Below are 23,303 nucleotides of genomic sequence, written 5' to 3' on the forward strand. Positions count from 1 at the left end.
TTAAGATAAACTGAACTTTGAGAGTTATCCTCAAGGAGATAATGATAGAGGCAATGATGCTAGAGAGCTCCTTCTTGTATACACCTGGTTTCAGAGACAGAGAATACCCAAAAACTGAACTGTGGGGATCTTTTTTACAATTATAAGATAAAAAAAGAAATATAATTCAACCAAACAGATACAAATAGGAGGAGATATCCATAGCCATGGAAACAAAATGTGGAAAACATTCAGAAAAAAAACACAAAAACAAAAACAGAAAAAAAAAATCCACAGAGAAGTCACCAAGGTGAGTTAATTTGACACGAAATATGCCATGGTAAGTAAAGACCGGGTAAGTAATGAGTGTTGGGAAAATGTAAGTATGGACAGAAATAATGAATTTGAGCATTAAAAGTGAGGAGAATCATAAGTTAAGATACTTCAAATTTTTTTAAATAAGCAGAAAAGTGTGCATGTATGAAGACAGTGTAGAAGGTATCAGTGAAGAGGGAGAGATTTAAGATTCAAGGGGGAAGAAACTGTATCATCATGGCACTGAAATCTATGGGAGATCAACTGCATTTTGATCTAAAAATATACAAGAAATCAAGTATCGTACTCCTTAGGGATGGAATTGGCCTTAGAAATAAAAGAAAGGAAGAAAAGTGCTGTTAATAAATTCACACTGGATCAGGGCTTACTTATTTAAGAGATTGAGTGGAAATGAGAAACAAAGGTGCAAAACAGAAAGCTGCTACTACACATAGGTGCTGTTTTCATGTGTCAAAGGCCCTGGAACATCAAACAATTTGAACAACAACAATAAAAGAATTCATAGAGCTCCACCTGAAATCATGGAGAAACATTCCATTAAATCAATACCTCTTCTAATGTGGACGTAGTTGAGTCAGGCAGTAGTGTACATTTCAGTGATGGGAATGTGAGAAATACATCCAATATGTCCTGTTCACTAGATAAACTGTATTAAGAGACATTCCTACAAATAGCAACAGGGTAATCCCATTATCCAGTGAAGCATAAATGCTGATCTATCTAATAACCTTGGCTGAAAACAATATTAGCATTCTCTATTTGTTTCTCTTTCCACCTACACTGTGGGTCAAATCACATCCATGGATATGGTAGGCAGATTATACATACACTAGCTAGATGTACAACTTTCATTTTCAAAACAAGATTAAACTCAGTCTAATATATCTGCTGAATAGTAATTATGCACTAAATGCAATCAATTTATTAGTGATAAGAACACGGGCAGTTAGTTTGGAGGTATGATGGCTATATTTTACATTCTTTTTTAAAAATCTATTATCTTGTAAATTTTTATTTAAATCCAGGTTAGTTAACATAGAGTGAAATAATGGTTTCAGGACTACAATTTAGTAATTCATCACTTACATATCACTTACATACACCCAGTGCTCATCACGACTGCCCTCCTAAATGCCCACCACCCAAGAGCCCATTCCCCCACCCAACACCCCACCAACAACCCTCAGTTTGTTCCCTGTATTTAAGAGTCTCTTATGGTTTGCCTCCCTCTCTGTTTTTATTTTTCCTTCCCTTTCCCTATGTTCATCTGTTTTGTTTCTTAAGTTCCAGATATGAATGAAATCATATGATATTTGTCTTTCTCTCACTGATTTATTTCGCTTAGCCTAATACATTCTAGTTCCATCCATGTCACTGCAAATGGCAAGATTCCATTCTTTTTGACCACGGAGTCATATTCCATTATATATAATATATATTTATGTATATAATATGTATTTATTGGACTATCTCCTTACTTTGGATATTGTCAATAGTGCTGCTATAAACATTGTGGTGCATGTGCCCCTTTGTAATCAGGATTTTTGTATCCTTTGGATAAATACCTAGTAGTGTAATCGCTGGGTCTTAGGGTAGCTCTATTTTTAATTTTTGGAGGAACCTCCCTACTGTTTTCCTAAGTGGCTGAACCAGATTTCATTCCCACCAACATTGCAAAAGGGTTCCCCCTTTTCCAGATCTTCACCAACATCTGTTGTTGCCTGAGTTGTTAATTTTTAGCCATTCTGACAGGTGTGAGGTGGTATCTCACTGTGGTTTTGATTTGTATTTCCCTGATGATGAGTGATGTTAAATATCTGTTAGTCATCTGGATTCTTCTTTGGAAAAGTGTCTATTTATGTCTCTTGCATATTTCTTCATTGGATTATTATTATTTTGGGGGGGGTGTTGAGTTTAAGTTCTTTATAGATTTTGGATACTAATCCTTTATCTGATATGTCATCTGCAAATATCTTCTCCCATTCCATTGATGGCGTTTTAGGTTTGCTGATTGTTTCCTTCACTGTGCAGAAGGTTTTTATTTTGATGAGGTCCCAAAAGTTTGTTTCCTTTTGTTTCTCTTGCCTTTGGAGACATGTCAAGTATGGAGGTGCTTCAGCCGGGGTCAAAGAGGTTTTGGCCTGTGTTCTCCTCTAGGATTTTTATGGTTTCCTGTCTTACATTTAGGTCTTTAATCCATTTTGAGATTATTTTTGTGTATGGGGTAAGAAAGACTATGTTTTATATTTTGAAGTCAACAAAGATAAGTAATGAAGGAGTTAACTTGGCCAGTCAAAAATTCATGTGAACAGAAGGCCTTTCTGGCAGGTGGTAGTAGATGGCCACCTACATAAATTTACCACTTTTGTACAATAACTCGTATAATTTCATATGTTATTATTTTCTTTTGCAGGAGTCCCAAATGCAAATGTCTATTTTTAATTGTATTTCGGATTTTGTTTTATTTTGTTTTGTTTTTAGCCACTGAGTGCTAGAACTCATGGTATTAGAAATTGGTTTATGTTCTAGTGCCTCATTAATTAAAGGTCTTCTAATGAATTTCAATTGATTCAAATAAACTTATTTTGTAGGGTTAATGTTTACAACTAATAGTTGTAGGATTCAAGTGGTAGGGTTATAATTATATTATAAAGTATGTCATTTTTTACCTCTAATGCCTAACTTCAATAAGCTTTGAGGTATGAATTTTACTAAAACTATGTCTTTGTTTATACTGTGAGCAGCAACCTTCATATCTAAGGTAAAGATACAATCAGATATCATTATAAGTCATTATAATGAAGTCACTTGATGAATTTTACTTCACTAATGCTTCTTCAGGCCAATCTCAACCTTATACACTTATACAAACTTACTTTGAGGTTCTACTTTTCTTTCTCTCTCTCTAAATATATATTGTGTATACACACACGCACACCTATACACACGCACACACATATATTTCTTCTATCTTTCAATAAAATTGTCTATCTATATATTGATATAAACAGCTATGACATGTAACACTCTTTCTCATACAGTTTTAAAGATACCATATTCAAACTATTGAGGCCAGGGATAGTGGTTCTATGTAAGAAAACTTTTTGATTTGATATATCTATTATCATAGGCCAATATTATTGAGCTCCTATTATGAGAGGGACATCCTATTGGGCAGTTAGGCTGTGATGAGGCATAAGATGGAGTCCTAGGCCTCCAGTATTTCCAATATAGGTGAGGAAACAGAACTTAAACTAAATAAAGGGACAACAGTAAATCAGATACTATCAAAGTTTAACTGACAGAAGAGAGATACATAAAGGACCCTGAAGGAGTAAATGAGGAAAAGAACCATTTAAACATGTGAAAGTGGAACAGCATAAATAAATTAATCTGTTCACACTCTTAAATAATTATCACACACAGCTATGTGCCAAACCAATTAATTTGAAATCATTAACAATATGCAAACAACAAAATGCAAAGAGGCATTATCCCGTATGTCACTCGGATCATTTAAAGATGTTTCTTTAAGGGAAGTCACATTTACTGAGGGTCTGATGCAGTACACATGCTATTTCATTCTTTTGGCTCCCCAGATAAACCTGTGGAGTAAACTCAGAGTAAAAAGTAAAAATCATCCTCAAGGTCATTCAGCTAGTGCCTGAGCCAACATTCAAATCCAGATGTGTGTGACATCAGAGCCAATGCTTCTTCCACTGTTCACTTCTTTCATTTAAAACAAATCATGTAGGGTCCCTTTATATCAAGGATCATTCCTTCGCTGAATGTACTCAGCCTGTGTCAGATCGATATTTTCTGAATGTCATTAATTACATTCAGTAAAAGATATAAATCACAACTCTGTGAGACAACTTTTAAAAACATTCATCTCCAACACCAGCACAAGTATTTTAGGAGTCCTGGGATGTGCTATATTCTCTGTCAATACAGCTTCTTTCCTTCTCTCAAATTCACCCAAGTTAGGGACACAGTGTTCATAACTCTAATCAATCGATGTTTCCATCGGGAAGCCTTTCACTAGCCTCCTAGTCAAATTTCTTTCTTAAACACCCATGCCTCTTAAACACTACCATGGCGCTATATCCCTCTTGGTTATAGCACTTAATGCACTGATAGCTTTACACCTTTCTGAGTGTGAGGGTCTGATAGATACCTCTTTATAAACTTCATGAGGATAGAGACAATACTTTTGCTCAAAACCATTTCCAATCCTAGTATATCATACCTGGAAAAAAAAAGAGCTTAAACATATATGCTGAATAGCATAACATACAGTCTTGTATATTAGGGGGTCAATTAAAAGACAATATCATTAGTGACTTTTTTGGCAGGCTGGTGTTTCTACTTTCCATGAGGTAATACTGAAGCAAACACACATGCTGGCGAGAATTTCACAGCACCATGTGAGATTGCTCAGATTATTATCACTCAAATCACTCCAATTATGAAAGGGTCAACAATCAGTGAGGACATATGAGAGTGTCAATATTCTTTTTTTTAATATGGAATTTACTGTCAAACTGGTTTCCACACAACACCCAGTGCTCATCCCAACAGGTGCTCTCCTCTATGCCCATCACCCACTTTCCCCTCCCTCCCACCCCCTATCAACCCTCAGTTTATTCTCAGTTTTTTAAGAGTCTCTTATGGTTTGCCTCCCTCCCTCTTTTTTTCCCCTTCCCCTCCCCCATGGTCTTCTCCTAAGTTTTTTCAGGATCCACATAAGAGTGAAAAAGTATGGTATCTGTCTTTCTCTGTATGACTTATTTCACTTAACATAACAAGAGAGTGTCAATATTCTTTATATTCTTGAACTTAAATAATTTTATTTACATAAAGAATGAAAATTAGAAATATATTTATCAAAAAAGCTAAACTCAATATGGCCTTTTGTAGCAACGTGGATGGAACTGGAGAGTGTGATGCTAAGTGAAATAAGCCATACAGAGAAAGACAGATACCATATGGTTTCACTCTTATGTGGATCCTGAGAAACTTAACAGGAACCCATGGGGGAGGGGAAGGAAAAAAAAAAGAGGTTAGAGTGGGAGAGAGCCAAAGCATAAGAGACTGTTAAAAACTGAGAACAAACTGAGGGTTGATGGGGGTGGGAGCGAGGGGAGGGTGGGTGATGGGTATTGAGGAGGGCACCTTTTGGGATGAGCACTGGGTGTTGTATGGAAACCAATTTGACAATAAATTTCATATATATATATATAAAAAAGCTAAACTCGACTTTAGACATTGATGGAAAGTAGAAACTGTGTTGTGTCTGATAGTGGAGAGCTGGCATGTTCTTGGAACATGATGGAAATGATGTTCTATAAGAGGCTATTGTAATGTCTTTTTCATGTCCTATCAAACACGGGTAAATAACTGTGGCCCAACCTCATAGGATTTCTAGCACAGATTATTTGGTTATGGGTAAGTTTTTGAATACCTTATTATTGTGGCTAAGTGAAGGAGAATAGAAAGAGAAGTAGGGAGTGAAAGAAGTTTAAGGAAACAGCTATGTACTTAACTTTTGTGATGGAGCTAGTATCTACAAATATACTTTTTTTATACAAATATACTTCTCAAAGATTCCTTCAAGGGACTTGAAAACAGGAGGTATAAATTCTATGCTATTTAGAAAAAATCTTATCAAGTTATTTTTAATTAGCTTACCTTAGCATGACAGTCTAATTCTTTTATTTATTAAAAAATGTTATTAGGCACCTATCATGTGTGTGTGCTAACTATGCAAAGATAAATGTGACATCTACAATTCATTTCTGGGGCTTCCTACACATACACAAAGTATAACGCAATTCTATCTTGTCAAAACATTAAACTCCTGCTAAGCAACTCACATATGTTGTTTTATTTTTACAATTCTGATTGGCTTATGTTGTCACTGTCCTCATTTGAGAAACTGAAGCTCTGAGAGGTTAGGTGACTTGCTCCAGTCACCCAGACATTGCACTGTAAGGCTAAGATCAGAATTAATTACAAGTTTATCTAGCTCCAAAGCCCATTGCTCTTCTCATAAAACTTTATTACTTTCCACTATATGCTACGAGAGAGAAATAAGTAGCTAGAGGGAGACAAGTTTTGTCCTGTCAGAGGATGGGATTGAGGAAGCATTTATTGTGCAAGATGAATAGATTCTCACAGAAGAAGAAAGATGAAGGTATAAAAATGCACAGGAGAATGGACTTGGGTAGCTGGAGATGAGGTCAGTTGGATCCAGATTGTGAATTCTCTTGAATGCAATGCTAAAAAGCTTGAATCTTCATAACCATAGGGGTGCTGTGGGAAGGTTTTTTCTGAAGCATTAACAAGAAGGATTATTTGTATTTTGTGAAGGAATATGAGTATAAATCGGAGCCAGTGAGAGATCAGAGGCAAAGAAATTCATAGGAGGATCCAAATAACAGAAGGAAGAGGTGACAAAAACTTTGAGTAGCATCAAAGATAAGAAAGATGGGACTAATTTTGGAGTTGCTGTCTACAGGATGGAAGATCATTTATATATGAGGAATAAAGAGGGAATAATGTTAATTTTTCTACCTTATGATACTCAGATAGGTTGTGATGCCATTAAGCAAAAGAGATCTTTTTGGAGGAGAAGGGTTTGGTATGTAGTATTGATGAGATAGGGAGTTTAGTTTGGGACATGTTCATTTGGGGGCATATGCAAGGTATCCAGCAGGAGAAAAGTAGTTTACAAGTGGAAATTTAGGAATAAAGCTTAGGAGAAAAGACCATACAAGGGAAATGAAGAAGGAGTTATTAAAGTCAGGGGGGAATCTGGGATTGTGGGTCAAAGGGTAGAATTACACAAAAGTAGGACCCAAGACTGAACAATGGTGCAAGTTATATTTAATTCCAAGTAGTCAGGAACTACGACTAGTTTGTTCACTACACTAACCCTACACCATGTATTTTATCTGGCTCACGGTAGACAGTATCTGTCTCAAATGAATAGATGGATAAATAAGGAAGGAAGGAAAGGAAGGAAAGTCTTTAAGAAGTCTGAGAAAAAAAGGACAAAGATGAAAGAAGCTAGAAGTGAAGCTGAAGAGGACAGTGTGTAGTTGCACAACGTGGGAGAAATTGCTAGGGCAGAAGCGAGTGATCCAAGTATTAAATGCCCATTTAACTTAATTATATTAAATCAGCCACTCTATGCACACATCAGATGAATCTTCCCTAATCTTTATTTTTTTTAATTAGGTAATTAGTCTTCTCAAAAATCACAATCAAGTTTCCAAGAAGCTAAAAGTCTAACTTCTCCACGGGGCGATTAAGATTCTCTTCAATTTGGCACTGACTCATGTCTCCAGATATAGTGTTCACTGTTCTGAATCCCTCCTTCTGCTCCTGTTTCTTCCTCTGCTGTTTTCTGACCAAGTCAAGGTTTTACCTGTTCTAAGACTCTATCCATCATCTATCCTTCCCTCTGCCTTTCATAATTTATCTTCCACAGCTCAACTGAAGTCCTGTTCATTCATGAGAGCTCCTTGATTGTTTTAGCAATATACACTGGTATATGCTTTCACTGAGTTCATTCTTGCCTAGGTCGTGCCCTCTGACATCAGTGTTTGGAGCGTCTATAAAAGCAAAGAACAACTATGGATTTATCTTGCCATAAGTCATAGCCAAATCTTCCTTTCTTGGGTTTTAGCAGTCTCTACAGGGATGCGTCAAGTGTGAGCTGCTCATCTGATGGGGGAGCTCCTTCCCCCATGGCTCACAGCTATAGTGATACCAGGAGCAAAAACAAACACAAACAAAAACCTGCTGCATGAGAACCATTTTCTTCACATCTTGCTGTGTTTCTGCTTGTCATTCTGGGAGCTAAGAAAACTTCTCATCTATTTAAAAAAATATATCTGTTGACTTATCAGGGTAGAGCCAGTTGTGCTAAATAAAGGGAGAATGTAGAGTGTGTGGATGGTGATGCTTGTCATGGGTAATGTAGATATGGATGCTGTGTGGGGATGCTCACGGGAGAATGTAGATATGGGTGTCTGATGGCAATGCTCATGGGAGAATGTAAGTATGGGTGTTGAATGATAATGCAGCAGAGACTGATTTGGCTGTAGTTGAAATTTTCTCTTTCCAGCCCCATCAAATACCCTTTTAGAATAACACCTACTTTTTCCTTTTTAAAATTCAGTTATCAAGTCCTCTGAGAAATCTTTGCTGATCTGGATTATAACAACATTGTTTAGGTGCTCCCATCACAGCTTTTCCTGGTCTGAGCACACTAAATTGTAATTGTGTGTGTAACTGTTCTTTACCCCACAAGATGTTTTAAAGAAAAGGCCGTATATTTAAAAAATACATATATTTTCCCCAATGCTGACCATGGAATTTGAATGGTTGGTGTTGAATAAATATTTGCTGCACAAATAAAATGAATCAGTATGATTGTAGGTCTTCCATAATTACTGAAGCAATTAATTTAAAGGTACAAGCTTCTTCATTTCTGAGGGTGCCATACTTTGCTTTTAAGTCTCTAGAACAATTTTAGTCTTCTCAGAAAGTTTAAAAAAAAAGAAGAAAAAAGACAAGCAGTAAGGGTATGAAGGTGACGATCAACACTAGTGCTGAATTTAATAGGAGGTATTTGGTGGGTAAGATACTGAGCCAAAAATAGTGACTATTGGGGCGCCTGGGTGGTGCAGTCGGTTAAGCGTCCGACTTCAGCCAGGTCACGATCTCGCGGTCCGTGAGTTCGAGCCCCGCGTCAGGCTCTGGGCTGATGGCTCGGAGCCTGGAGCCTGCTTCCGATTCTGTGTCTCCCTCTCTCTCTGCCCCTCCCCCGTTCATGCTCTGTCTCTCTCTGTCCCAAAAATAAATAAATGTTGAAAAAAAAAGATTTAAAAAAAAAAAAAAAAATAGTGACTATTAATGGCCATCTTCTAGATTCTCAATGAATCAACTAACTGAAGGTAACAAAGGATGTATAGAAAATCCTTCTGGCTTGGGCACCTGGGTGGTTCAGTTGGTTAAGCTTCCAACTGTTGGTATTGGCTCAGGTCATGATCACATGGTTCATGGGTTTGAACCCACATCGGTGTCCTGCTTGGGATTCTCTCTCTCTCCCTCTCTCTGCCCCTTCCCTTACCCTCTTTCTCAAAATAAATAAACTTAACTAAAAAGAGAAAATCCTTCTTTCTTTTTTATTAAAAAAAATTTTTTTTAATGTTTATTTATTTTCGAGAGAGACAGAGACGGAGTGTGAGCGGGGAGGGGCAGAGAGAAAAGGAGACAGAATCTGGAACAGGCTCCAGGCTCTGAGCTCTCAGCACAGAGCCCATCGCGGGGCTCGAACTCACAACTGGTGAGATCATGACCTGAGCCGAAGTCGGACGCCTAACCAACTGAGCCACCTAGGTGCCCCAAAAAGCCTTCTGACTTAAAAATCCTTCCTATGAGAAAGATAAATCCTGCTGACAAGAAAGTACCCCAGAAAGTAAGTGAAAACATAGTGACAAACCCAACAAACCACATGTTAGACGGATGGAAGAGGGGGGAAAGCAAAGGTGGGCCCCAGGATCCGTGAGGGACTCGCCTTACATGTTTTGTCAGCACCCTGAGAAGCCACCTACCACTGTGGGTGATTCTCGGATTTGCACGTGGGGGATGAGCTATAATAAAGTGAATGAAAGCATTGTGGAAGAGACAGGCATTACCTTTGCCAGGTACTGCTGCAGCTCATACCTGGCACGGACTATCCAGACAGAAACTGGTTGTCCTGAGAGGTAGAAACCAGCATAGCAGTTCACTAAACACAGAGAATAAATGACCCTGAGACTCAGATCTTTGTGGGGACTGCCCAGGGTTTCAGCTTCTGCTCCACTTCCCTCAGGCTGCCGTATTGTGAATTGGTAATGATCATTTACAGGAGATTTATATTTGTCCTTTCCTTATTGTCTAAATATGAACGAATTGGGCAAAATTCCACATCAGTCTTTGACAGGCCCCGTTTCAATGCTAAATTCACCAGAAGCCAGTGGACCTCTCGCTGTAAGGATAAGCAAACAGAAATGATCTGGGAGAAAATATTCCAGTCTCAAATAAGAGGAATACGACAAAGAATCAAACCAGAGACCCTCCCTTAATAAAGATTTACTGAAAAAGGAGGAAATTACTGGTTCATACTCTTTGTGTCATTCAAGAGAATATGGTATCTAAAACAAAAGAGAAAAACTTAAATCGACAGACTGCATGGGGTTAAAAATGATGACAGAATAAAAATCAGACTGGTGGCAGTATACATCAGCTTAGATACTGCAGAAAACCAAATTGTAGAGCAGAAGACAAAATTAAGCAATTCTCCAGAATTCAGGGGAAAATAAAGAGTAGTGAAAGGCACAGAGTCTAGCTTTAGGAGATCTTAGTAATGTGTGAACCATGCTATCTATAAGTGCATTCCCAAAACCACTGCCAACCACATCCCTCCCACCACCATCACATGCTTGCATCTAATTTTCTTTTCTTCTTTTTTTTAGTGTGGTGAAAACACTTAACATGAGCTATACCTTGCTGACAGATTTTTAACTGCACAATACAGTCTTTTCAACTGTAGACACTATGTTGTATCACAGGTCTCTAGAATTTATTCCTCTTACATAACTGAAGTTTGATGCCCCTTGAAAATGATTCCCAATTTCCTTGCACAAGGTGACCCATTCCCCTTTCCCTTTGTCCAGGGGCTTGGTACTTGTCCTCAGCACATAGAAAATGTGGAGATGTCATAGAATACAACAAAGAACCAGGATTTATTCTTCCTAGATTCCTTGTTATTTAGATGAGGTATATGTGATCGCAACTCTTTCAGATCTCTTTTTATTAAAATAATTTTTAAAATTATTTATTTTGAGTGAGAGAGAGCACGAGTGAGGGAGAGAGAATCCCAAGCAGGCACAGAGCCTGACATGGGACTCGATCACACAAACTGTGAGTTTATGACTTGAGCCGAAATTAAGAGTCCAACGCTTAACTTGCTGAGCCATTTAGGTGCCTCTCAGATGTCTTTTAATTACACCAATTACCCAATGATTGGGTTTGTAAAAGCAGCAGCTCTTCTTATACATAGCATCTTTTAAAAAAATATTTTTTTATTTTTGGGAGAGTGCAAGCAGGGGAGGCATTGGGGTGGGGGGGGGGGGAACAGAGGATCCAAACTGGGCTCTGTGCTGACAGCAGCAAGCCTAATGTAGGGCTTGAACTCACAAACCGTGAGATAATGACCCGAGCTGACATGGGATGCTCAACCCACTGAGCCACCGAGTTGCCCCAATATAGCGCATCTTTGACTTACCTCTTATATCCTGGCAGCTGCCTACTGAAGGGAAATTGTATTGTGTGGTCTGAAGGGCCACCAAGGAAGTGACCATAGACTTTTTAAGTTGTAGACTTTGACTTCCAGTTTTGCAGAAATTATAAAATTGAACCTCACAAAGAATTTCTCTCAACCATTTTCATCACACTGAAGAGGGTGAGATTAGGAGGAATTTATTCTTAGTAGAAAATTGGAACATGTCTCATCTCTCTGTGGTGGGCCTTGATATAATTGATGTCTTTTGTGCTATGGCCATGCAAGACGCTGCTCATCTCTTGACTGACAGCAAACATGAACCAGTGTCATCTAGAAATATCTTAGCAAAACAACCTATCCTCACAGCCAGAGAGAGAAAAGCTAAACAATCTGTATGATCAAAGACCAGATGAAGATCCATAACTGTGCAGGGCAACCACTGCAACTTACAAACTCGCTTGGGGTCTAGTGAAGAAAGACCAAATGAAATAACCACCTGTATATTTAAAAACAAACTTTTTAGACCAGGGAAGACATAAAAGCCATTTATAAAGAGTATTAACTATGTAGATATAGTCCCAATAGTTTATTCTTGCTTTTGTTTCCCTTGCCTGAGTAGATATATCCAGAAAAATGTCACTATGGCTGATGTCAGAGACATTACTGACTGTATGCTAAGAGTTTTGTGGCTTTGTGTCTCACAGTTAGGTCTTTAATCCATTTTGACTTTATTTTTCTGTATGGTCTAAGAAAGTGATCCAGTTTCATTCTTTGGCATGTAGCTATGCAATGTCCCCAGCACCATTTATTGAAGAGAGTGTCTTTCCCCATTTTATATTCATGGCTCCTCGTCACAGACTAATTGACTATGTAAGCATGGGTTTATTTCTGGGCTCTCTAATCTGTCCCATTGATCTATGTTTCCTTTTTGTACCAGTACCATACTGTTTGATGACTACAGCTTTGCAGTATATCTTGACATCCGGCATTATGATACCTCCAGCTTTGCCCTTCTTACGAATGCTTTGGCTATTTGGAGTCTTTTCTGGTTCCATACAAATTTTAGAATTCTTTGTTCTAGTTCTATAAAAAAAATGCTATTGGTATTTTTACAGAAAATCCACTGAATCTATAGATTGCTTTGGAGAATATAAACATTTTAACAATATTGATACTTCCAATCTATGAGCATGGACTACCTTTCCACTTATTTGTGTCATCTTCAATTTCTTTCATGTGTTTTATGAATTTGCAGAATACTTGTCTTTCATTTCCTTGGTTAAGTTTATCCCTAAGTATTTTATTATTTTTGATGCAATTATCGATGATTTTTTTTCTTAATTTCTCTTTCTGCTATTTCATTATCAGTTTATAGAAATTCAACCAAGAAAAAAAGTGCCCTATATGTAAACTATGTGGTGAAAATTGTACCATCAAAATAAACTTCTCAAAGTATGTGGGGAGAGAAAACAAGGGGCCTTAATATAGTAATCAGGTTGGTATCAGAAAATATTGAAAAGTTATTGTCAGAGAACTGGAGTTGAAAATGGAAGCCCCAAAATTCTACACTGACATGGGCTACAAATATGAAGGAAAAAGAAAGATATTCCTAGATATTTAAGGGCTGAGGAAGTAAACAATTGTTACTCTCTTCTAAAAGTATCACTCAAAATTTTACTCCCTAGTATACCATAGTAAGTAAGGTGAAATCTTTAAAGAAGGGGAACCAGGTAGAACCATGTCGGTAAGCAATGAAATCATCTGAACGTATTTATGCAGAAATTTAAGAGGACTCTGAAAGGTGAAGAGAAACAGGTGGAACGGCTATGGATCTCGAATCCCAGAAAAAATAAGGCAGAGTTTCCTGGGTTTTCTTTTTGATTCATATATCCCAGACTTGGAGCTGAAGAACCTGGGAACCTAGAAATGTCAAGAGGATGGACAAAAAAGTTCCAGCAAAATCCTGTTGCCTCCAGCCAAAGGATAGGAAAAGAACAGCCTAGCAAGTTAGAAAAGGTCTAGGAAATAATTGTTCTACTCCAGTCAATTGCCACAGATTTTTCTCACTCACTCTGGCAAATGTTAAATGGGGAGCCTAGACTCCCATCCTTGACAGACTATAATGAGACAACCAACGCCCCTTGCAAGGGTGGTGTCAGAGGAGACCAGGCACAGATTTGACACTGTTGTTCACCAGGTGGTAATGAGCCATGTACCCTCAACCTGCTGCTGTTGTATCAGTGGAGACATGTTGAAGACTTGTGTTCCTACTCCAACAGAGCAGTAACAAGGTACCCCATCACTTCTGTGCTGGGGTGTGTCAGAGGAAGACGACTGGAGCGTCAGGACCTTTACTATGACCCAGGGATAGTAAAGCTTCCCTCTTCCCATTATGTCAGTGAAAGCCACAGGAGCAGGTGTCACAAGACACTCCCACTTCTCCCAGCCAGGACAGAATCAGGGGAGGCATAAAAGGAGCCCAGTAATAACATGAAAGTACTTTTTTCTAAGGTGTCAGCAAAATAAACTGAGAGAGAAACCTAAACCTACTCCCTTTCAACAGTAACCAGGCAACCCCTCCATCGTCTGCTTTACCTACTAGAGTAATGTCAGAGAAAGCCAGCTAAGACAAAAGATTTAAGTAAGGTGTAGAGATGGTAGAATTCTCTGAAAAAGATTTTAAACCAGACATAAAAATACTTCGATGGCATGAAAGGATCAGAGAAATTCTCCTGAAACAGAAGGTCAAAAACAAGTAATAAAATGGCACTAAATACATATCTATCAGTAATTACTTTGCATGTAAATTGACTAAATTCTCCAGTCAAAAGACACAGGGTGTCAGAATGGATTAAAAAAACCAAGATACATCTATATGCTGCCTACAAGAGACTCATTTTAGACCTCAACACACCAGCAGAATGAAAGTGAGGGGGTAGAGAAACACTTAGCACACAAATGGATGACAAAAGAAAGTTAGAGTAGCAATACTTATACCGGATAAAAGAGATTTTTGTTTTGTGCTTGTACTGTTTTAAAAAGAGATTTTTTTTTACATTTATTTATTTTTCAGAGGCAGAGCCCAAGCAGGGGAGGGGCAGAGAGAGAAGGAGACACAGAATCTGTAGCAGGTTCCAGGCTCTGAGCTGTCAACAAAGAGCCTGACACAGGGGGCTTGAACTCACAGACCGTGAGATCTTGACCTGGGCTGAAGTTGGATGCTTAACCAACTGAGCCACACAGGCATCCCTGTTCTTGTACTGTTTTTATCCTGCTCTGGTATTAGGGTAATACTGGCCTCATGGAATGATTTTGAATGTGTTCCTCTATTTCATTATTTGTAAGATTTTGATAAAGGTTGACATTAATCACTTTTTTTAAAAGTCTATTATTATTTTAATTATTATTATTAAATTATTTTATTTATTTATTTTTGGAGAAAGAGAAAGAGAATGAGAGAGAGAGAGAGAGAGAGAGAGAGAGAGAGAGAGAGAAAAGGAGCTAGGAAGGGAGGGGGGAGAGAGAATCCCAACAGGCTGTAGGCTGCGGGCCTGACACTGGGCTTGAACTCACAAACCATGAAATCATGACCTGAGCCCAAATCAAGAGTCAGATGCCTAACAGCCTGAGCCACCCAGGCGCCCCAAGATTGTCACTATTTGTTTCAATGTTTGGTGGGGTGGGGTTTGCCAATGAAGCCATGTAGTCTTGAACTTTTCTGTGCTGAGAGATTTTTGATCCCAGCTCAAATTTCATTCTTGTTATTGGTTTAAGAAGATTCCCTATTTCATGGGTTTAAGATTCATGATTCAATCTTGGTAATTTGTACATTTTTAGGAATTATCTGGTTTTTTCCCCCTAAATTATCTGATTTGTTAGTATATAATTGTTTATATTAATCTTTATCACACTATGTATTTCTGTGTCATTTGTTGTATATTCTATCTCATTTTGGTTTTTGAATTTTCTCTTTTCTTTCTCAGTTAATATACTTAAAACTGCCAATTTTGTTTATTTTTTTGAAAAAAATGGTCATTATTTCCAATGTTATGTTATTGTTTATTCTGGTCTCCATCTTATTTATTTCTGATTTTTCCTTGTTATTTCCTTCCTGTAGTAAATTTCATCTAAGCCTCTTCTTTTTCTGGTTCCTTGTGGTATAATGTTAAGTTGATCATTTGAACTTTTTTTCTTAATACAAGTATTTACAGCATAAATGTCACTTAACATCTGCTTTTGCTGTACCCCATAGGTTTTGGAATATTATGTTTTCTTTTTCTTTTGTTTTGAGGCATATTTTTGATTTCTCATTAGATTTTTTATTTGGCCCACTGCTTGTGCAGTAGTGTGTTGTTTAATATTTACATATTAAATATTTAATATTTACATTGGACATTTTCCAGCTTTGTTTTATTGCTGATTTTTAGTTTTGTACATTTTGGTCAAAAAATATACTTGGCATGATTTCAGTCTTTTTAAATTGTTAATATTTGTTATGTCTCTTTTTATGTCATTTAACCAGAGGATTCTTCTGTGTGTACTGGAAAAAAATGTGTATTCTATTTTCTTTAATGGAATGTTTTACATACATCTTTTAGAATTGTGTATTCTGAAATATGCTTCAAGTAAAAAAAAAATGTTTATGTTGTTAAAAAAAACCTTTAACTGAGGGTACTCATTTAAAATAAAACCTATGAGAGGGATGGTACAGTGGGGGATGACTGAAACAGGCCAAGGGAATAAAGAGCACGCTTATCAAGATGAACACTGAGTAATGATGTACAGAATTGCTGAATCACTTTACTGGACACCTGAAACTAATAAAACGCTGTATGTTAACTACACTGTAATTAAAATGAAAGAAATTATAATTTTTTAATGCTTTAATGAGTAATATCGATATGCTTGAATGAAAATGAAAAGTAGAAAGCTTCAGCGAACCAAAAGAAGATATAAAGAAGAGGCAATTGAATATTTTAGAATTAAAAAAAAAAGCAACTGAAATAAACTAAATGGGGGCGCCTGGGTGGTGCAGTCGGTTAAGCATCCCACTTCGGCCAGGTCACGATCTCGCGGTCCGTGAGTTCGAGCCCCGCGTCGGGCTCTGGGCTGATGGCTCAGAGCCTGGAGCCTGTTTCCGATTCTGTGTCTCCCTCTCTCTCTGCCCCTCCCCCGTTCATGCTCTGTCTCTCTCTGTCCCAAAAATAAATAAACGTTGAAAAAAAAAATTAAAAAAAAAAAACAAAAAAAACCCTAAATGGATAGCTCAAGGGCAGAATGGGGGAAGGAATCAGTGGATTTGAAGATAGAAAAATAAAAATTACCCCCAAATATGAACAACAGAGAGAAAACAGACAAAAACTAATTCACAAAACCTCAGGAATCTGTGGCACTGTAAGAAAAGATTCAACATTCATGTCCTTAGAAAACAAGCCTAAATGGATTAAATTTCTAACTTTGGAAGAAGATCCCAAACAAGATAAACCCAAAGAGATCTGCCAATATCCATCATAGTCCAACTAGTGAATGTGAAGGAAAAGAAAAATCTTGAAAGCAGCAAGAAAGAATGACACCATACCTACAGGGGGAAACATAATTTTAAAAACAGTGGATTTGTCATTAAAAACCATGGTCAGAAGGAAGCAGCACACATTTTTAACATGATTTATGGAAGGAACTGTCAATCTAGAATCCTATATCTAGAGAAAATATCCCGAATAAAGGGCATCTTGAGACATTATCACATGAAGGAAAAGTAAGAGAATTTGTAGCCAGCAAATTCTGCCTGAAGCAAATAACTACCTGAGAATAATAAGTACATGAAATTGCCTAAACAGAAAGGAAATGTTAAAAGAAGGACCACGGAACATCAGTAAGAAGAAAGATTAACAGAAAGAATAAAATATGATAAATACATTTTCCCTCATTTGAGAATTCTAAAATATGTTTGAGTATTAAAGTAGAATACAATATTATTTTATCTGACTCTACATCTACATAAATGAAATATTTAAGACATTTATAAATAGGAAGTAATATTCTTCACTACACCCAAACTGATAAAATGTTAACACTCATGGAAAGTAGTTCATGTATATACAATATAATACGTAGAGTAGCCACTAAAGAAGCTATACAAAGAGATAAAATAAAAAACACTGAGGATAAGTCAAAGTGGAATTCTAAAAAAATATACAAGCTATCCACAAGAAGGGAAAAGAAAATGAAAAATAAACAGAAAACAAGAAATACTTAAACTCCAATATATTAATAATTTTATGAAATATTCATGGTCAAACTCTACCAATTAAGATTCAGAGTTTGGCAGCTGGCTTTAAAAACATGAACTAACTATATGCTGTCCACAAGAAATTCATAAAATATAATGATATAGGTAGGTTGATAGTTAAGAATGAAAAAGATATCAGGCAAACATTAATTAAAGGAAAGGAGAAGTGATTATTTTAATACCAGATAAAGTTAACATCAAAGCATGTAAAATTACTAAACAGAGGAATGTCACATAATGACAAAAGTGTTAGTCTACTGAAAAGACATGGTAATCCTAAATGCATATACACAAAACAGCACAGCTGAAAATATATGGAAAACAAAAATGAAACAGGAAGCACAGAAGTCCACAATTGTCGATGAAGACTCTAAACAACCATCCCTCAACAATTAATAGAAAATCACAAGGATATGGAAGAACTTGACAACAAAATCAGTAGAATCTTATAGACGTTATTAGACACTGCATCCAAAATAGCAGAATGTACATATTTCAATTGCCAAATGAACATATACCAAGATAGACCTTATCCTGGCCCATAAAACATGACTCAACACATTTAAAGAATTAAAAATCACAGGACCACAATGAAATCAATTAGAAATCAATAACTGAAAGGTACCAGGAAAATCTCCAAATACTTGGGAACTAAAGAACATACTTGTAAGTAATCCATGGGTCAAAGTCTCTGGGAAAGTTAAAAAAATACAATTAGGGGCACCTGGGTGGCTCAGTCGGTTGGGCGTCCGACTTCGGCTCAGGTCACGATCTCCCGGTCTGTGAGTTTGAGCCCCGCGTCAGGCTCTGGGCTGACAGCTCAGAGCCTGGAGCCTGTTTTGGATTCTGTGTCTCCCTCTCTCTCTGACCCTCCCCTATTCAGGCTCTGCCTCTCTCTGTCTCAAAAATAAATAAACGTTAAAAAAATTAAAAGAAAATACAATTAATTGAATACAAATGAAATAAAATTGTAACATCAAAATTTGTGGAACAAAGACAAAGCAGTAATGAGGGAATATTTATAGTACTACACGATTACATTAGAGAAGGTGAAAACTTGCAAATCAATAATCTAAGATCTCATCAAAACCCAGAAAAAGATGAGAAAAATAAACCCAAAGCAAGAAAGAAGGAAATAACAAAAGCAACAGCAGATCAATTCATTGAAAACATCAAAAGAATAAAGAAAATCATGAACGGGGGCACCTGGGTGGCTCAGTCATTTGAGCGTCCGACTTTGGCTCAGGTCATGATCTCGAGGTTTGTGAGTTCAAGCCTTGCATCAGGCTCTGTGCTGACAGCTCAGAGCCTGGAGCCTGCTTCAGATGCTGTGTCTCCCTTCTCTCTCCCCTTCCCGTGTTCATGCTCTGTCTCTCTCTGTTTATCAAGAATGAGTAAACGTTAAAAAAATTTTTTTAAAGAAAATCATGAACTAAAAAGTTGTTTATTTGAAAAGACCAAAAAGATAGACAAACATCTAGCCAGATGCACAACAAAAAGTGAGAAGACATAAATTACCAACATCAGGAAAGAAGTAGGGATGTCACTACTGACTGTACCCACATCAAGAGGGCAATGAGGGAATACAACACACCTTGAGGTGAAATGAACTGATCCTTCAAACCCCACCAACCACAACTCATGCAGTACAACTGAGAAAATACATATGGATCAATGGAATAGAATAGAGAATCCAGAAACAGACCCATCAAATCTGCATAACTGATATTGTGGAGACATAATTGACGTATAACGTGGTATAAATTTGAGGTGAAAGGCTTGTTGACTTGATACATTTATATATTGCAATATGACTACTATCATAACTTTAGCTAACAACTTCTATTATGGCTTATATAATCATTTCTCTTTTTTTGTGGTGAGAACATTTAATGTCTAATTTCCAAGTAGCTTTGATGTATTGTATACATCATGTACTGTAATGGTATACATGATGTACTGTAATTAGCAGTGCTAATTACAATCACCACGTTGTACCCTAGATTCCCCAGAACTTACTCATTGCAAGTTTGTACACTGTGACCAACATCTCAATTCCTTCACCTTCCTCAACCTCAAGGTCCTGGTAACCACCTTTCTACTCCAAACTGAATCAATCTCCTTATTCTTTACTGGATTGTTTAGATTTTCTATATCTTCTTGATTCAGTCTTGGAGAGTTGTATGTTTCTAGGGATTTATCCAATTTTTCAAGGTTATCTAATTTACTGGCATATACACGCTCATAATAGTTTCTTGTAATCCTATGTATTTCTGTGGTACTGGTTATAGTATCTCCTTTTTCATTTCTGATTTGTCTTTTTTTCTTAAAGCTTTATCTTTTCAAAAACAGTTCCTAGTTTTATTGATCTTTTCTATTTTTCTTTTGGTGTCTATTTCATTTATTTTCACTCCAATCCTTGTTATTTCTTTAAAAAAAATTTTTTTAACATTTATTTATTTTTGAGAGACAGAGAGAGACAGAGCATGAGCGGGCAAGGGGCAGAGAGAGGGAGACATAGAATCTGAAGCAGGCTCCAGGCTCTGAGCTGTCAGCACAGAGCCTGACATGGGGCTCGAACTCATGAACTGTTAGATCATGACCTGAGCTGAAGTCGGACGCTCAACCGACTGAGCCACTCAGGTGCCCCAATCCTTGTTATTTCTTTAGCTGTGCTAATTTTGAGTTTAGTTTTTTCCCTTTTTCTAGTTCCTTAGGTGTTAAATTAGGTTATTTGAGGTTTTTTTTCGATATATGTATTACTGTAAACTCTTTCAGAAATGTTTTTGTAGCATCTGAGAGGTTTTGGTCTGTTGTGTTTTCATTTTTATTTGTTTCAAGATATTTTTTATTTCCCTTTAGGTTTCTTCTTTGACTTACTGGTTGTTTAGGACTGTTACTCAGTTTTCACATGTTTGTAAATGTTCCAGTTTTCTTCTTGCTGTTAATTTCTACTTTCTCAACATGGTGGCCAGAAAAGACACTTGGTATGATTTCAATCTTAAATTTGCTAAGATTTTTTTTTGTGCCCTATTATGTCATTTATCTTGGATAATATTCTATGTGCTTGTGAGAAGACTGTGTATTCCATTGCTGTGGAATGGAGTGTCATATATTTATGTGTAATTTAAAATACGGTTCAAGTCTAATGTTTCCTTGTTGAGGTTTTTCTGAATGATCTACCCACTGCTGAAAGTAGGGTATTGAAGTTCCCTACTATCATTTATTGTTGCTATGTTAGTAGTTGCTTCATATACTTAGGTGCTCCAGTGTTGCGCATGTGTATCAACTGTTTTATGTTCTTGATGAGCTGACACCTTTATTATTGCATAACGACTTTGTCTCTTGTTGCTATTTTGGCTTGCTGTCTATTTTGTCTGATATAAGTATAGCTACCCCCCACTTGCTTTTGGCTTTCACTTGTATGGAATATCTTTTTCTGTTCCTTCGCTTTGGACCTATGTGTATCCTTAAAGCTGAAGTAAGCCTCTTCTTGTAGGCAATATATATGTGGGTCTTAATTTTTATCCATCCAGCTACTCTATGCTTTTGACTTTCAATTCATAGAGTAATTTAGAGTAATTACTGACATGTAAGGACTTACTAATGCCATCTTATTAATTGCTGTCTAATTGTGTAGTATTTCTATTGTTCATTTTATCCCCCCTTACTGCCTACCTTTCTGAATGGTGATTTTTCCATAGTGGTATGCTCTGATTATTTCCCTCTCTTTACCTTTTGGGAATCTACTATAGGCTTTTGCTTTGAAGTAACCAAGAGCTTACACAAAACATCTCATAGATGCTAATAGTCCATTTTATGGTGATAGCAACTTAACTCTGCATACAAAATACCCACCTTTTGCTCTCTTATTTTTAATGTTACAATTTACCTCTTTTATATTATGTATTTTTTGAGAAATTATAGTATCTCTAGTTATATTTTAATATTAATTAATGTAATATAATTAATTTAAATAATTAACACACCATATTACAGGATTAGACTTTTCCAAATCTGGCATATATTTGCTGTGACCAGTGTGTTGTATATCTTCATGTTACTAATTAGTGTATTTTCGTTTCAACTTGACAAATTCCTTGCAGCATTTCTTTTAGGCAGGTCTAGTGACCATGAATTCCCTCTGCTTTCCTTTGTCTTTATTTACCCATCATTTCTGAAGGATAACTCGGCCCAATACAGTATTCTTTGTTGGCAATTGTTTTCTTTCAGTACTTTGAATATGTGATTATGAAAGGGCCACATCCTACTCTCTTCCAGCCTATAAGGTTTCTGCTAAGAAATCCACTGATAGCCTGATGGGGGGTTCCTTTGTAGGTTACAATCTTATTTTCCACTGCTGCTTTTTTTTTTTTTTAATTTTTTTTTTCAACGTTTTATTTTATTTTTGGGACAGAGAGAGACAGAGCATGAACGGGGGAGGGGCAGAGAGAGAGGGAGACACAGAATCGGAAACAGGCTCCAGGCTCTGAGCCATTAGCCCAGAGCCTGACGCGGGGCTTGAACTCACGGACCGCGAGATCGTGACCTGGCTGAAGTCGGACGCTTAACTGACTGCGCCACCCAGGCGCCCCTACACTGCTGCTTTTATAAGGATTCTCTCTCTTCTTTGATTTTTGACAGTTTTATTGTAGGAAAACTGTGTCTTCGAGAAGATCATTTTGAATTAAAATAATGGGGCATTCTATTAGCTTCATCAACTTGGATATTCAAATCTCTCCCCAGGCTTGGGAAGTTCTTAGCCATTACTTCTTTAAATAAGTATCACCCCCTTCTTTCTGTTTTTTTCCTTCTGTAACTCTAATGATTCTGATTTTGATTCTTTTCATGGTGTCCTACAGAATACACAGGCTTTCTTCGCTCATTTTCATTAGTTTTCCCTTGTTCTCCTCTAGTTAATTTCAGAGTTCCTATTATCTAAAACTCACTGACTCTGTCTTTTGTCTAATCTGTTCTGCTGTTGATGCTCTTTATTGCTTTCTTCATTTTATTCAATGAATTCGTCATCTCCAGGATTTCTGTTTGGTTCCTTTTTGATGAGTTCTATCTCTTTGTTAAAGTTCTCATTTTGTTTGTGTATTGTTTTCCTCATTTCACTGAATTGTCTATGCTTCTTTGTAGTTCACTGTATTTCCTCAAAATAGCTATTTTGAATTCCTTACTGTGTACATCTCAGATTTCTACGTCTTTGGGTTCAGTTATTAGAGGATTATTATGACCGTTAGTGATGTCAGTTCTCCTTGATTTTTCATGTTTTAAATTGCACTGCCATAACTGATTAGGTTGAGGATATTTTCACTTATTGTTGGACATTCAGGTTTCTCTTTTGTAAAGTGCCTT

Source organism: Prionailurus viverrinus, chromosome B4 (genome assembly GCF_022837055.1).
Source record: "Prionailurus viverrinus isolate Anna chromosome B4, UM_Priviv_1.0, whole genome shotgun sequence".
NCBI lineage: Eukaryota > Metazoa > Chordata > Mammalia > Carnivora > Felidae > Prionailurus > Prionailurus viverrinus.